Here is an 18,495-nt window from a genome sequence, read left to right as displayed (position 1 = left end):
AGTCGGGTATGTGTTAACAAGAAACATTAGCCAAACGAGCTATTTTCCGACATGGAACATCCATTAAGGATACAAACTGGACGATATGCCAGAAATAATATTCCGCGTAATGAACGCTACTGTATGTGTTGTAACCATCTTGCTATTGAAGATGAATACCATTTTGTATGTATATGCCAATGTTATTTAGTTATAAGACAGAAATACATAAAACTTCATTATTATGTTCGCCCCTCCGTGTTTAAATATCATCAACTATTAAACTCTGTTAATAGATTTGAGGTTATTAAGCTCTGTAAATACGTTAAGGATCCACTATGTATCCGTAACTGTATTCTTAACAATGATACATAATTCTGTTCATCCTCTTTTACAACCTGTTTGTTTATGAAGCTGTTACACTACTGCGTTTACATATTTATACCTTATAGTAGTTAATTATTATTGCACAACGCTCCTGTAACACAAATATTTGTTCAACTTTAAAACTTACCTTGTACATACACATGACATATTTAAGTGAATTATTATATGTGATTAGACGATGTACGTTAGTATAAGTCTTAATAAAATATATGTTCTGTTTTGTTCAATGACTGTTTTTGCGAAGGCAAAATAATACCAAAACAGAATTTAATTTGTTTAATATATATATATATCTTTGAATTCAAAGACAGAAATAACAAAGAATAACGCATATTTATACATATCAATGTGTGCAAAATGCATTTTAATTCAATGTTTTAATTTAATATACAAGTTTAAAGTAATATAAATGACCATTTTAAATTGTTTTCTATCTTATATTTTTGAATAACAAGAATGGCAAAGTAAAAACTAACAAAAGATAGCGCACATCTCACACAAATTCATAGTCAATTGCACAGGCCAAGATGTGCATTACGCATTTTAAATTGTTGTTATAATTTAAACATGCATGCTACATATAAGTTCATAAACATAGAGAAAATATCACCTCAAACAAAGAGCATAGGTAATTGCAGAGACCATGATGTGTAATACACATTTTTAATCAATGTTAAAATTTAAACAAGCCTCTCGAGACCATCGGGACTGAGGTGGACATTGATACCGGGCCTATCCATACCGGGATTTCTGAAGAGAGTACTATATTACCCGGTACCGACTGTGACGTAAAACCCGGTATCAACATAATCCGGCATCATAAACTGTGATACCGACTCTTTCAAATGTCGATACCGGGTAAGATCCATTAATTTAACCATGCTAGAAATTTTTATCTTGCCCACGGGCGAAGATAAAATGCCCGTATGAAACTTCTTTTAATGGTCACCACATTGTAATTACCTCCCTTGTTGAAGACTGTCGCCTGTAGCGCATCATGGAAACCTTGTCTGGTGGCAATATTTAGAACACGAGTTAATTATTACTCGCTTCAAATGTCACCAGAAAACAGTTTTCACGCACCTTTCAAGAAATAATGCTTCACTCTTCTTAGAACTATTTAAAGACAGATCAGACCATTTACATGTATACTCTGAATCACTGCGCGCATATCCATGACAACCACGAATTATTGCATATAAGTACGCAATTATTTTCACTAAGCACAAAAAAGTGGCGGATCCGTGGTCTTGAGGTAACACACTTGACTATCAATCCAGGGGTCGCAGGTTCGATCCCCCGTCGCATCACTAAAAAAACTAATCGTCTTCCGGGAGGGACGTTAAATGGGGGTCCCGTGTGACAGTGCTATACACTGGTGCACGTTAAAGAACCAGGGTAGCTCTAACCAGGGTTACATTCTGTCTGTGCACATTGCTTCAAAAACCTAAAATGACTAAAATCTTAACGGAGCACTCGCCGAATGGGCAAGGCCCGAGTGCGAGTATAAATAAGCTTACACACCCAAAACTAAGCACAAAAGAGTTCCGGCAAAAATATACCTTTTTACTTAATTTTGTTTAACTGAGGTGGGAGAAAAAGCATCTACCATAGCCACTCGTGTAAGATAGGTTCATCCCGACCCTCGCGCAGGGTGTTTTGTGGAAACTCGGTAAACCTCGTTTCCGCACAACACCCTACGCTCGGGTCGGAATTACACTCTCGGCCATGGAAGATACTTATAATCCATTAGCTCCAACGTGTGTGTACTTTTTTCTTATTTCATTGATTTGTTTTCTGCAATATATTACCCGGTACCGTCTGACGAAAAACCCGGTATCAACATAAATCTGGTATCATAAATTATAGTGATACCGTCTTTTCCCAATATCAATACCGGGCTACGGCCAGAATGCTGATTTTTTTTAAAGAAACTGTTATTGAAGTATTACATTTATATGGTTGTCAGAAAACATATATGCAAAACTTTTGCTTACTTTTCATTAATTATTTTGGTTTAATTCCCAGTTATCTCGTTTAACCCGGAAATCTCGTTTGGACACCGGCTTCATCCTACATCGATGCAGAATAACCGAGGTTAAGCGGTTAAATTTTTCAAGGGAGACCACACACTCGGATTGCTATATTTTCATGTGTTTCACGATCACTGTGAGAAAGTAAATTTTAGGGTTTATTGTAAATATCTCAGCGTGAGTCTGTCAAACGGCCATCAAAGGTTTTATTCAATTTATGCAATTAAATTTTTGTTAGCTTCATCTGTTGAAGAGATTTCTTGATAAAATATTCCAACTCCACCGGCGAAATTTTGGATTCTAGGACATTTGCCCCCCCCGGATGTTTGCCCCCCCGGATGTTTGCCCCCCTTTTGGACCATGGCGGACATTTGCCCCCCCGCCGTTTTCGAGGGGGCGGACATTTGCCCCCCCCCCGCCGTTTTCAAGGGGGCGGGCATTTGCCCCCCCCCGGTTTTATAAGTTTATACCAAGATATTAAAAATATATTAATTTATAAAAAAAATGAACATTTTTTTCTTTAACTATTTGTTCAATTTACGTGCAAACTGCCAACCGATTTACACCAGTTTGTATGTTTGTCACTAATTACATATAAATACAGATTACACCGGCAAATGTCCGCCATGGTCCAAAAGGGGGGCAAACATCCGGGGGGGCAAACATCCGGGGGGGCAAATGTCCTAGAATCGGATAAACTATTTATTTATTTAACTTACATTATATAATGCTTATGTATAGTGATTGTAACAAGCATATTTATTATTTATTGAAATATTTCGGCGTGTTAACTCATTGATTTAGAAACATCGTCACAGAGAGCGCGATTCTTACATGTGCATGTCTCTAATAAGTTTCAACTTGTTATTACAATGTTTTTCTTTCAGATTAAAGGTTGTGTCGTGCCATCATGGATCCGAGGGTTTTATTCTTTGCTGGACTTTTATTAACAGGGAGTGTGCCTTCCTGTAATGCTCGAAGCTCTGACGACGGTATGTATTTCTCGTTTAGAATTTTGAAACTCAGTTCTAATGCTGATGGTGAGTTCTACACTTTAAGTACCGATCGATGCACCGTCTTTTATCTATATACTAGGGATGGCAACGAGTACCCGAGTACTCGAGTACTCGATCGAACGTCCGAGTACTCGAGTACCAAATCACTACTCGAGTACTCGGAAAAAATATAATAAAACAATCTATAAAAATTACCAAATACACGATTTACAGACAAAATATCAGATCTGGTTGGTTGCCAAGAGGACAATTTACGGTCCCTCTAATCCCCGCTGTGTACACAATTGACCTCAAACAATTAGTTGACAGTTGTTGTGATAGTTGCAAACTGTCAACAAAGGACCCCTATTTCAAATTAGCACTGATGTCAATTAGCGAAGTTTTGATAGAGGTACTTTCACCTACACAATTCTATTGTATATCAAGTACCGACCTTTCACCAAACAATGGACGCTAACGAGCGAAAGAGTATTCGACCGTTACGAGAATTGATTTCTTAATGGGCGTATTTTAACTATTTTTGTAATGATTATCACGATTGATTGGTTGATATTTTAAATCAAGAATTATGAATATTAATGAGGTAAACAACAATTACACAGTACGAAAAACTATCATTTAAAAAAATAATAATATGTAGAGTAAACAACTGAACTTCGTACTGAATTTCGTTCATTGTAATTCTGATTGTTGTTCATTTCTGCAGTGCATACTTGTATAAAATGAAACGAATAAGACAAATTAAAAGCCTGAAACAACATTTGTGTTCTTTTTATATCATTTTTTTGTTAAAATACGTAATGAAAGTTTACTTTAAAGGTGAAAATGACCAATAATACGACCAACGCACAACATACGTCATTAACGATACATGTATACACAATCTTGTCTAAAGTTGCGAACACATATTCAATTTTTCCGAGTAATCGAGTACCCGAGTACCCGAGTACTCGATCGAACGATTGTCCGAGTACTCGAGTATTAATTTTACTACTCGTTGCCATCCCTACTATATACACACTCTGATCTAAATGAATACGGCAATTGTTCGAATTCTTTTGAAGCCTAATTTACTATATTCACTTGAAAATTGAAATAATTAATATGGAATTTAATCAAAGCCTAGACGAAATTCATGTTCAATAAAACATAAGGTTCAAATATGTGTGCATGTAACTGCATTTCTGATGTATTTCTTGACGCAATGAACACATTATTTCACATAATTTAGAATCTAGCTCAGGTTAATTCAACCTAAATCTTTGTAGATGACTCTTGGTTCAGCCTGACGAATCTTGTCATTGGCGGCGTTGCTGGGATAGGTGCCGTTGTTGCGGCACCCGTTGTGCTTGGAGCTGCTGGATTTGGAGCCGCTGGTGTTGCGGCCGGATCGTTGGCGGCTGCCGTTCAGGTAAATGCGTAAACGATGTGTTTTATAATAATTAATATAAGATCTATAAATACAGTCACCATAATATTTTATGTCATTCATCAAATAACATACCAATTGCATCTCAAGTAATAAAACAAGGAGCTTATAATCGGAGCCCGCAGAAAGCAATCCGGTATACAGTCTATAAAACAAAGGAACTAACTGGTCCGCATCAAGGATCTGCCTACTATTTACACTACGCTCGTAATGTAGAAGTATAATTTGGTATCATGGGTATGAGACGAAGGAACTGTGGTCTACACGTTATATCAAATATCTAATCCTTAAAGCATTAACTAGATGAGTGTCCGATTAGCGAAGTGATTCGCGCACTGGCTTCTCACTTAGGCGACCCGGGCTCTATCCCTGGCTTGGGCGCATGTGAGTTTGGTTAGTGGTCACCAAGCTGTACAAGTTGAGTTTCTCCCCGGTACTCATGTTCCCCCGTAACATAAGACCACACTCTCGGGCAACATCGTGCCAACGAGAATGACTTAGTATAAGTTATCATAACTCTCTTCACAATCGTTGTAAAATATATGATGTTCAAACTTGGTCAGCGTTACATACTATTTAATTACAACATTTTTTTCTTTAATAGGGACCAGCAGTTGTTTCCGGGAGTGCATTTGCGCTTGCGCAGAGTGCAGGTGCGGCTGGTCTTGGAGTCGGGGCTAAGGCCGCATTGTTTATGGGAGGGGCGGCTGCTGGGTCTGCAGCCATCAAGAAGAACGATGAAGAATAAACGCATTTGTCAACAGTGTTATATTTTGTTTCCATTAAATACACTGAGCTTATAGTTATATTTCAATTGTTTAGACCACCTTGAAGAAATAATTAAAAATATGTAAAGGTTTAAACACTTTAAATTGAAAAAAAAGTTCTACTTATTGAATTAAATGGTGTATTCATTGCTAAGGCAACCTTAAAGAGAATTATTATTATTTAATCCCATTTACTTGATTATATTAAGACAATGCAAATAAGTATCAACTTTTGTTACAATCCAGTTATGTTTATTCATTAGCTTTCAAGCTATTATTTGTTGTATATCGTTGCATCTCTTTTCTATTATACGTTTGAACTTCAATATAACCAACATTTATTCAACACTCAACTGTAATAAAGCTTCTTTGAAATGAAATAAGTTTATTTTCATTCATACATAGATTCGGGTCCGTGTATAAACCGTATTTTCGTTTTTCGTTTTTTACAATTGAAAGTATAACACGAAAAAGGAACATAAATATCATTTTTGGTTTTTCTAATGATTGAATAGAAAACTTAAATTTATAGACTTGAAAGAGCGATGTTGACTGGGATCAAAATATATACAACCGTTGCCTGAACACGGGTTTCGAAACTCTAATCCCCATTGCCACATCTTGAAAATTATTCCACTTAAACAACAAACAAGGCTCAAGATACAAGACAAATTAGTTCACGTCTGATACGTCTGATATACATAAATTACAACAGTAGCTCGCAGAGCTATTTTCCGAGAAAATGCAAATAAAATATATACCATTAATTCAACACAGAACCTGGAATATAATAAATGCACAACAGATTAGAAGTTATAATGCATTTACAAAATTATAGTTGAGATATAAAAATATCATATCAAATTATTATAAATACATCGATTTCAAATAAATGATTACAAGATTGTTCAGACGATGTGTTTTTGTCGTTTTGTTGGAAAGATAGCTTGACTAAAATCCAAAAATGCAAATAATATTGATACAAAAGCAGGTTCCTAAATAAGATACTAATAAACGCGCAAATCACAACTGCTGGTGTGTAGTCAGAATAATTAAATAATTAAAAGGTGCTATGCCACATTTTAATCTGTGCTGGACCTGATTGTTATCCTCTAATATGGAGAAACCTACCTTTTTACGTTAAAAGCAATAAATAATTTAACGTTAGAAAGTGTTTTTATTATATACCCATCATAAATCCACAAATCAAGTCCTAACGACCACTCAGTATTTGTTGTTGATCAGTGTACCCTCAGTGAACGATCACTTACATCAATACTATATAATCCGTTTTTATTATGGCTTTTATCTGTCTGTATTTCATGTATGAAGTGTTCATATATAATTAACCTGTGCTTGATTTCATACCTGCCGCTTTATAATAGCATATTGTATCTGCCTTTGTCATCTTTAAAGTTGTGACAATGCTAACATTGGGTACTGGCAGACATTATAAACTCAAATATTGACTAAATGATCAAGGTTGTATAAAATACTATAGACAGACTATTTGTGGGCCGGTTACTTTAAAAGGAATCATATTTCGTTAATAAACTTCAGGACATTAATGATACGCCACAGCAATCACTTGAAATTTAAAGTTTTGGCAGCCAAGAGCTATTAACATTTTCGTGTGAACGTGTGCTTATATCATTTTCTGAAATCGGATTGGTGCATCGCACAATATTTTGAAGGAATAAAAGGAAATTGCAGTAAAAGTGACATAATATCAATCTTGTTAAGGTATATATAAGTGTTCACTTGTGGATAAACTGGTATACGGACATTTGCCCCCCCGGACATTTGCCCCCCCGGATGTTTGCCCCCCTTTTGGACCATGGCGGACATTTGCCCCCCCGCCGTTTTCGAGGGGGTGGACATTTGCCCCCCCGCCGTTTTCGAGGGGGCGGACATTTGCCCCCCCCGCCGTTTTCAAGGGGGCGGACATTTGCCCCCCCCCCCCCGGTTTTATAAGTTTATACCAAGATATTAAAAATATATTAATTTATAAAAAAAATGAACATTTTTTTCTTTAACTATTTGTTCAATTTACGTGCAAACTGCCAACCGATTTACACCAGTTTGTATGTTTGTCACTAATTACATATAAATACAGATTACACCGTTCAGGTCACACATGTGACGATGTAGGCTTAGGTAAGACAACAATGTAAATCCTTTTATAATATTTTTATTTCAAATCAGAAGTCATATAGCACATTTATAGCACTCATATATACAAGTATATACAGCAAAAAATACGTTTCTGTTCTCTGAATGGTATGATAAGTAATTCACTAATCAAGATCAAAATAGCACATTCATTTTAGCACATTCATCATATCATATTACAGGTACATTACAGATGTTCAGTCCTAACGCAGTCGGATGTGACCCCCAATGGCCTGCAGAAACTCTTCGACCATCTTCTGTCCATTGGATAACTGCTGGCACAGGGTCTTCAACGTCTTCTGGTATCGTACTGTTCCCTTCCTCGCTGGCTTCTTTGATGGCTGGCCTCTCTGGACACGGGTATAGGTTTGTCTAGAATATTACTTATATAACCGGGAGGGCAAATGTCCGCCCCATCGAAAATGGAGGGGGGGCAAATGTCCGCCCCCTCGAACATTGAGGGGGGGCAAATGTCCGCCCCCTCGAAAACGGCGGGGGGGGCAAATGTCCGCCATGGTCCAAAAGGGGGGCAAACATCCGGGGGGGCAAATGTCCGTATACCGAAATTTTGACAGGAGCATCAAGGGAGATAAATTTTCCCAATAGTTTGTTAAAGTCCAAATTTATCATATGTCATGTCAAAGACTGATGCTCTTTGTCTTTGAAACTCCACACATTCTTCCAAATTCTGTACACTCTTGTCATTTTAGTAACACTAATGCACCAGTCAGTTGTAACCACGGCCCCCCCAGGTCTGGGGAATAGCGGAGACTTTGACTTTCGGTCCAGCCAAGCTCGGGTAAAATGCCCTCCCTGCGGGAATGAATTGCAGGTAAAATCCCCGCCAAATGCCCCCGCACCCCAGGGACCCTAGGTAAGGCCCACTCCCTGCTAATGTTGGTGTAAAGACAAAACTACTGCATTCACCCAGCATAGTCTAAAATAATAGACGTGTTATACGGGATTCTTCCAATCTCTAATGTTTAAACGGGAATGTGCAAAAAACGGGGGTGTTTTAAAAATATTGAAATTGTTTAAAGTGAAGTATTTTATGGTTGAAATTGATCATGAAGACAGGGATGATAAAATTCCGGATTAATCCGGAATACCGGATTTAAGGCCTCACGGATCGATTTTGAGAGGGGTACAGGGATCGATTCGAGCTCAGTTCGAACAATATGGGTACGAAAGGTGAGTTTTCCGGAAGTGTAAAGCCGGAAATTAACGAACCTAATTACGTCTTGGCAATCGAGCTATATGATTGGTTAAGATAGCATCCGGTGATTACGGAAATTACCGATGAGACTAGAAGACCGTATCCGGATATGACAGACGAGACGAATAAACGGGTATTGGAAAATTGGAAAAAAACGACCACCACCAACTTCTAAAAACATCGATTCGTTGATTTTAAGGGTATATTTGCCATTTATTTTTAAGAGAAATTCCCGAAACGTTTCTTTTTGAGTTAATAGAAATTGATCAAACTGAGAATGAATTTTGCGCATGTAGCATTATTTCGGACATCCCGATTCGGATTGTGTCATAATAATTGATTTTTATTTTACAAATTTTATTTGGCCGATTGAAGTTTACGCTGTAAACCGTTTTTTTTTAATTATTGTTTTTTTTTATTATTCTCATAATGTTTGAAGCATTAATGATCGTAATGGGAGGTTAAAATGAAAATTGGTTTGGTTCAAATTTAAAAAAAAAATGAATAAATATTTTGTAGTAGTTATATATATTACGTAGAGGCAGTCATTTTATTTTCTATTTGAGACAGTTCAACAAAACTTCTTGAGGACCCAGTTTGAGTGAGATTTAAATTCTTTTGTTGTAATTTGTATTTCCAGGTATGTTTACCTGTATGGTTACAAAAGTCAGGGATGAACAGACACCTCAGCCAGTGCATCCAGTTGTTCCTGTCAATGACTGACAATTCAATCCAGAGGCCATGATACTTGGATTTATGGCTGAACATGCTCCCTGGCACCACAGTAGTGTGTCTTACTTAAGACACTTGCCAAAGATACAAAAGCTCTCAGCGAATTAAAATTCAAAGGTGTACAGCATCATACAAGATGACTTACGGAGTGGCTAGCCATTTCAATGATGAACATGTGGAGGAGTTAATGGATCTCGGTTTTGTTTCAACTAAGACAAGTCAACAAACACAAACACTGAGAAAACTGTTGCAGCTATTTTTCTGGTATAGAATAAGAAATAGTGTTGAGACATTTGGCCTCCTTAAAATCACAAGGGCTGATTCTGAATCAATTTTCATAGAATTTGAAAGCCTGTTTGAGAGACTTGAACTGCTGTGGGACAATCTAGTTTGTGTGCTACTGGACTCATGTAACACCATGAGGGGAAAAAATCTGGCTTGGGGACAAGAATACGTCAAAGTCCACCATGTCCACAACGGCTACGCTGCCAAAGCATTTAAGTCCCGTTTGGATATTACTTGTAATAATATATATAATAACTAATAACATTATATTCTCATCAAATGTGCAGAAAAATGAATAAATACTCTTATGATACATAAAAATTGAATAAATAACACTTTTACAATAAACATTTGCAAGCATGATAATTGATATGTTGTTCATTATTATAAGTCAAACATCCCACAGTGTAGGTTGTTCATACACAGGCATTTGATCATAGCCAGTTGAGTTTTATGGGAAGTGGACAACTGAACCAAAATGTCAGGTACATGTCTAATGCCTGTGACTTCAGGTAAAAAAAGAGTAAATTTAACTTTGTTTAAAGACAACTGTGTTAAACTTCACTGCTAAGATTCCTGATAATTGTTCTGATTGTGGATGTCTCCTGTTGAACATAATTTTATCTACAAAACCGAAAGATGTACTCCTTGAACACTATTCTAAGGCAAAAAAGGGTATTAGAATCCCTGAAATACAGAAAGTCCCCCACCAGGGGCCCCCTTGAGCGGCCCCCTGAACCCCACGCAGACATTTTCAGGATTGGCAACTTGGCTCTGTTATCATCCCTGTGAAGAGTTATTATATATTCATATTTTACCATGTAAGTGAAATGTTATTTTGCACTAAACAAGCATTTAATGCATTAAAACAAGTTGTTTACCTTTCCAATAAAACGAAAGTTGACTGACACAGAAATAATTATGCAAGGGGGAACAACTCGATACAATCGTAATAATTCGGCCACCTCCGACAAAGCTTCAAGATAGACCTCATTATACAATCGTAACAACTCGGCCATGGCCGAAATGTTACGAGCGATTTAAAACTGTGCCCTGAAGCCTTGCAGGTGCCCTTCATGTATATATCGTTATGTTTTGACAGAATGAAATGAAAAAAAGCCGTCAAACTCATAATTTTAAGTTGGATATTTATTTTTTGTGTACGGAACTAATATAAAATAACATTATCTGGTAACATTTCTTGTTTTTATGATATTTGATAGACTCTATATGCTTTAACCCGGAATCCTGATCGGAACAACTACCCACTTTTGATACTAAACAATTTGTACGTGAAGGATTTGCCATATCAAAAATCTAAAAAAAATCCGCCAACGTACAATTATTTGGACTATCACCCAGCACTGTTGGGCCACCTGGAAATATAAAAACACAGCCTGTTTCCCCGGCTATTCCTGGTATACCCCTGGACCTGGGAGACCATGGTTACAATTGACTGGTGCATAACAGTTTAAGTTACCAGAAGTTTGAACTATTGTTTAGGCTAGTTGTGTTATCATAGGCAATTGGGTCCCCTGGCTTGATCTTTAGACAATAATGTGTGTTAAGGGAACGTTTTTATCATTTGGTCATTTATCTTGTTCCCCTTAAATAAGAGTCTATTACTTTCTGTTGTAAGGATGGTACAGCACAGGCTACTAGAGTTATACTGTTACAGTCTGTACGAAAGAGAATCACAGCTGTACATACATGCCATATTTTCTGGAGACCATTCCGGGGGATTTGTTCGAAAGTCTGAAAATTCAGGGGGATTTTGGTAGTATTCAGGGGGATGTTTTAGCAGATCTAATTCGGCAAAATTTCTAAGTATTTTAAGACGAAAGAACGAAAAAAACAAATTGCCATAATTTTGAAAGGCTCCCGAGGGGATTATGTCCAGAATTTAAGGGGATTTGGGTCACATACCAGGGGATTTTCATCTTCGCCATGTAGCATTACGGGCATGACACACGTGCCAATTCACCTTGTTTACCCCCTTTTTCCAGCACTTCATCTATATTTTAAAGAGACACAGCCATATTGCATAATAAAAGCACTCACTTGAAAAATAGAATACATCACAGAAAAATATGTTTCAGAGACAATTTAATGGGCTTACCTTCCTCTTAAATTGGATACAAAATCTGCCTATGATCATAAATAATGACTTTCAGACTAATAGAGAGAATGGAATGAATTATCAATATTATTCATTTCAATTCCCAAATAGTCAGATTTGTTTGCTTCTGATAAAAAGTAAATGCATAATTTATTGTTTAAGTTCATAAACATATCTTCTTTTGGCATTCAACAAAAAATAAAAACCACCACCATAATAAATAAATAAAAGTAATTTCATCCGAATTGTCTACTTTCAGTTTCTCTTCTGGAAGTTCTGTTATTTTCCGATATTTGCGATGAAGGTCAAAGTCATGTATGTAAACATATTAGTGAGGCATAACAAAAAAACAGCATTGTCTATTAGTTATTTTAATCCTTTTCTTTACTGAATAATTTACTGTCACCTTTAAATTATTAATCCTTTTGATGACAATGACACATGTTTTGAAGAACGCTTTAATTTGTTACATCCTCTTTGATTGGATAAAAATTATAGTTTTAACCAATGAAAATCGACCTTTTATCTGACCAGTCTAATTGACATTTCTTACGCGAATTCTGACAGTTTCAATCAAAACAATGCATGAACTGTGCCCTGCTGATTTATTAAGTGTCACCCAATAGGTGTAAAACACACCATCAGTTAATAATCCAATTAAGCTTCAGGACAGCAGGGTTCGAATTTAACTTTGAGGAGCACTCGCAAAATTTTGAGAGTGCATTTTGAGGCAACTCGCAAAATGACAAATCAACTTGCAATTTTATTATTTGCTTTATTCCCTTATAATATTGTATAATTAAAGTAGAAATTAAAACCTAAGACATATTATGAATATTAAAAAGTATCAATCTTGAGTGACTCGACTACTAGAACTTGTTGATGGCTTATTCTATTTGGGGGGTATGGAAAGACTCGTCTGATGCTGGCAGCTTTTTGATAACAAAGCTGTCCAATAATTTGACATTGTTCACTTTGTATATTTACCCTCGCCATCGGGTTATTTAATACCCCTTCGACAAGCACGCTACAGATTTCATTAAGTCTATAAGTATTAAAAACAATAAAATAATAAATTTAAAATAAAAAAGCAACAGTAAATGTAGCGTGGATACTTTGGACCATGAAATATATCGATCAACGAAGTCTATTCATTTTGACAGGATGATGGGCTTTACATATAGTGCGCAAAAGCGCTAAATTTAGCCAATGATTGAGCTAGGTGATTACGTCATTCGTATTTACTTTGTATTATGCACGCCTCGGAGCATCCCGGAAAGATTCGAGATAAAACTCGGCCTTTTCCGTATTTGTTCTATTTTTGAAAACCTACTAGAGCGTGACTCCGTTCTGTCTTCTTTATACTGGTAGTGTAAACATGCCACTTATAGGCTGTTTACACTCGACTACATAGCGGAATTAAGTTCATGTTTATTCTTCTTTCCTTTTAACATTTTGTGGTCTAGAAAAAGCCACTCGCAGAATTTTGCGAGCTTGAATAAAAGTCACTCGCAATTTCCAAATGTCGCTCGCATTTTGCGAGTATGCGAGTCTAAATTCGAACCTTGGGACAGGAAGGGCATTATAACTGTAAACAGGCATATATAATTAAACCCTGTGATAAATTTGCGTAATTTTAAACACACTTTTTTTTAATTCCGGGGGATTTTCATCCCCCTCCGGGAGACTGGGGGATGGGTCGAAATTCCGGGGGATTTTTTCCCCCTCCGGGGGATATGGCATGTATTGTATTGTAGGCCCGCTTGTCCAGCAATAATCTTTGGGGCAAAATGATTAACTAAATATGCATGTTCTAAACGTGTATCTTGTAAATTTTATTAACTAACCTATGTTTACTTGATCAAACCAACTTAATCAGGGCGTTTATCGACCCGAGCTCCCCGGGTTTTGATGCACAGAAATTGTAAATGACCTGAAATGACACATCATAAATCTGTAATATTAATCATTTGAAAGGAGCCACAAGACGTGATCTAAATGCCTTTTTAGCCTGACTATTCGAAGAATAAGGAGAGCTAATCTACTCACCCAAGCGTCGAAATTCTGGTTAAGATTTGGCATGTAACCACTTTTAAGTCAATACCTCAGCGAATACATCATGTATTGCATTGAAACCTTACACACAGGCTCCCAGCCATTTAACCTTCTTATTTAATCAAGTAAGATAACTCTATCTTTCATATTATTTAAATTGCCCCTTTGTTATGCGACTTAGAAATTCTGGTTAAGGTCTTGCATGTTAGCACACATAGGATAATATCTCAGCAACTACTTGATGTATTGCATTGAGACTTTATACAATGGTATTCAACCACCCAACCTAATTGAATAACCAAGTTAGATAAATGTTTTTTGCAAATAATGGCCCTTTATTATTAGACTTAAACATTCTGGTTAAAATTTTGCATGTAACCACATTTATGTTAATATCTCAGCACATCGTGTATTGCATTAAAAATCCAACTGATTATCGATCTGGAACCTGAACGCTTTCCATGTTAATTAGCAGCACTCAAACTCATTGACGTTATTACTCCGCCCATTATGCAAATTAACGGATACCTTCGGCTGTTTTGCTTAGTACGATGGTTTAAAAAATAACAATGCGTAAATATATTTTGTTTTAGTTTTTTTATACCATATTATTCAATTTAAAAAATATATTTTTGTATTCGTTTTTAATGTGTAACAGAAAAAAATAAACGTTTTTCGTTGCACATGGTCTAAAAAGCGTGGGAAACAGGTTCACGCTTACCTTCTGTCAATTTTAATGAAAGTGAAAGGAAAACTGTGTAAAACTTTCAGTGTACAGTAAAGTTCTATTATATAATAGTTTTATTGTTATGCCATTTATGTAAAATAAAAACATTGTTGCAATATTGACAATAGGAACATTGAATGTTTTTGTTTGCTTACGGACAAAATGAAAAACATGAAAGTGAAACTGAAAGTAGAAATGAGAGATATCGGTGAAACTTGAAATAATCCCTGTTGCATGTAGGACTCTGACAAGAATGCATAGGGTTACATAACGAATAGTACATGCATAATTCCTGTTTCACTGAACATTCATTAAATAAATAATACATTCATAAGAGTCAGAACATAATTTTCCAAGTTTTGACCCTGAGATTTTTTTAACCACCTAAGAACAGGTAATAAGACAACAAGGTATAGTCCAGTGCTCCAGCTAGGCCTAAATAGCAGGATGTGGCACCCTGCTGTCCTTTTCCAGCCTTCTGCTGCCCTTTTACCACACCCTTCTGTGCCCTTTTGTTTGACAGAGCAAAATTTCAGAAATTAAAGTATAAAAAGTAAACATAATTTTGACACTAATTAAAGTAAAGATAACAGCTAAGGTGTTCATAACAAACTTATGATTACTGTAGTATGGAAAGTAGTTACTACACATACACAAAAATTGAACATTGGCCTATGCAATTATGCCCCATTAAGGCTCATTCAGTGCAGATCAAAAGTGCCCTTTAATGGCCTAGCACCCTACCCTCTTATTTGAGATTTTTCTAGAATGAAAAGTGAATTAATACAGCTGATCCTAATAAAACACTGGAATTGTATTTTTATGCCCCCGAAGGTTGGCATTTTAAAATCGCACCGTCCGTCTGTCCGTGTGTCCGGCTCAACAACTCGTGTCCGGGCTGTAACTTTCTCTTGTATGGACAGATTTTAAAATAACTTGCCACATGTGTTCAACACACTAAGACGACGTGTAGCGTGCAAGACCCATGTCCCTACCTCCAAGGTCAAGGTCACACTTAGTGTTTATTCACAATGGAATGCTGCATATAAGTTCATAAGAGTAAAGGTTGTCGTGTCCAAGCTGTAACTTTCCCTTGTATGGCCAGGTTTTAAAATAACTTGCCACATGTGTTCGACATACCAAGACAATGTGTCGCGTGCAAGACCTGTGTCCCTACCTCTAAGTTCAAGGTCACACTTAGTGTTTATTCACAATGGAATGCTGCATATAAGGACATAGAGTATAGGTTGTTGTGTCCGGGCTGTAACTTTCCCTTGCATGGACATATTTTAAAATAACTTGCCACATGTGTTCGACATACCAAGACGACGTGTCGCGTGCAAGACCCTTGTCCCTCCCTCTAAGGTCAAGGTCACACTTAGGTGTTTATTCACAATGGAATGCTGCATATAAGGACATAGTATAGGTTGTCGTGTCCGGGCTGTACCTTTCTCTTGTATGGACATATTTTAAAATATGTTGAAAGCCCTGAATTTTACTAAAATGTACATAAAATTTTTGGTCCTACAAAATCTGGTCCGGTCCTGCAATGTAGACTGTATTGCAGGACCTCGTGTCCTGCAATGTGATAATGACTTTAATACGGACTGCTGTTAAACTTACTGAGTAGGCTCACTGGTCATAAAAATACTGTGATCTATATATATAACTTGTACAAACACAGGGCTCACCTAGTTTTGTTGTTTTGGCGAGGTTTCTCAAGGGTTAAAAATTAATATCAGGATATTCAGAATGACACAAAAACACTGCTCTCCAACCAATATCTGGCCTGCATATGGGTATCAGAGCAAGAACTAACTGTATTTCTGCAAATGTCATCACAAAACACTGGGGGCCGTTTCAATAAAGGATTTTAGTCTTAACTTCAATTATCTTAAATCTGTATAAAGAGCACCAATGGTAATACATCATATTGGTCTTATTTCATTATCTCTTAAGTTCATTTTATTGATGGTTAAAGCTAATTATCCCCTGCCGAATCGAAGGTTTCGGGAGGGGATATTGTTTTGGCGTTGTCCATCCGTTCGTCATTAGGCCCGTCCGTCCTGAAACATATCTTGGTAGGCATTGAACAGAAAATGTTCAAACTTGGTCAGAATGTTCCCCTTGATCAAATCTCTATCACTTGTAAAAGTGGGTCACATGGGGTCAAAAACTACGTCAAATCTTAGAAAAATCTTCGGAACAAACTAGAGGCATTACACATGGTCAAATATTCATGAAACTTAATCAAAATGTTTTCCTTGACGAACTCTTGGACGTATATAAAACTGTGTCACATATGATCGAAAATTAGGTCACTAGGTCACAATATTAGAAAAATCTTGTCAAAAACCATTTCATGATAGTGATTGGTCGGATTATGTTCATACATGTATGACTGAACACATGATAATAAATATCATAGCATTGAAACTCGATGAGCTTGAAAATAACACACAGTGAACATGATAAACAGATACCTTAAAATGTCATTTTCCACTATCTACTGTTATCACTTCAGACAAATCTGAACTTTCACTTTGAAATCATTCAAATTCATAGGAACTATTACAAATGTTAATCTATATTCAAAACATTTATTTCAAATAATTCCAAACAAACTCAAACTTATATCCAACGTTCATAACGGTCCATTTCTCTACAGCCATATTACATGTTAATATAGGAATATTCCACCTACTTTTCATTTCCAATCTATGAACTTTGCCTAATCAGGCAGGGGATATCAATTCAACAAATTTGCTTGTTTCATTTAAATCTGAAGCAGAGTTATGGAACTATGATACTATAATAATTTCAATTTGCGACTAAAATCGACTAAGATCTTTATTGAAAACCCCCCCTGGGGTACTGGCATTAATCTCATCTTATGTTTTTCAATGCAAGTAAATCAAGTAATTTAAAAATGGATATGCAGCTAGTTAATACGCTTTATTTTTTTCACCATTTTTGGCAAGGGGCTGTGGCCTAACTCCCTTTTATATTAGGAAAATGCCTTATTTTGACTAAAATTGAGAATTACAGAAAAACACAGACATACAAACTATGCTTTAAATGCTTGTTCAAGAAATGAACAGAATTCTTAAAAAGATTGGTAGAAATGATAAAAGAATGTAATTCAGTGTTTTTTTTAAGAATACATCAACTCTTTCATGCAATAAAGTTTTGGGTGTCCATGTCTTATACGTAGGCCTTTTTCTATAGTACCCACGGGTCCTATTCCCAAAGCAAAATATATGATATTTTTTCCAATCTTTAGGAAAACATAGCAATTAAAAGTAAAAAAGAAAGAAATTATGCAAGTCTTTTGACCTGTACTGGTTGTTTCAACATCCTTATAAATATTAAAAATAAATATTATCTGTCATGATTTATTGCATTAGATATTTACACCCTAAGCATTGATATTTCAGCCATTTCAGGTCTTTTGAAAGGGAAAAGAAACTCATATTTAATAATTTCCTTATTCGCAGAAGACTGAAAAGCTTGTTCTATTAGATGTTAAATTTCCCAATTTGGGCACATTTCCCAAAATATCTAGGGTCTTTTCCCAA

At 36.2% G+C, this 18,495-nt stretch overlaps 1 protein-coding gene across 7 annotated transcripts in view; it reads left to right on the top strand.

The window, feature by feature from the left end:
* Nucleotides 1-2,324: 2,324 nt before the first annotated feature.
* Nucleotides 2,325-18,495, top strand: part of LOC128205704 (ubiquitin carboxyl-terminal hydrolase 12A-like) — a 61,126-nt gene continuing 44,955 nt past the window's right edge. The window contains exons 1-5 of one of the 7 annotated variants that reach the window (XM_052907601.1): nucleotides 2,325-2,576; nucleotides 3,287-3,391; nucleotides 4,684-4,826; nucleotides 5,449-7,354; nucleotides 7,966-8,149. The gene's annotated coding sequence lies outside the window, so the exon portion shown is untranslated. Of the gene's footprint in view, nucleotides 2,603-3,286; nucleotides 3,392-4,683; nucleotides 4,827-5,448; nucleotides 7,355-7,965; nucleotides 8,150-18,495 lie in introns of those variants that run through there. The other 6 variants (XM_052907602.1, XM_052907600.1, XM_052907599.1 and 3 more) reach the window with 6 other exon arrangements.

This window comes from Mya arenaria, chromosome 10 (genome assembly GCF_026914265.1).
Source record: "Mya arenaria isolate MELC-2E11 chromosome 10, ASM2691426v1".
Lineage (NCBI taxonomy): Eukaryota > Metazoa > Mollusca > Bivalvia > Myida > Myidae > Mya > Mya arenaria.
Note: the sequence above shows the minus strand (reverse complement) of the source record. Positions and strands in the feature narration are given on the sequence as shown.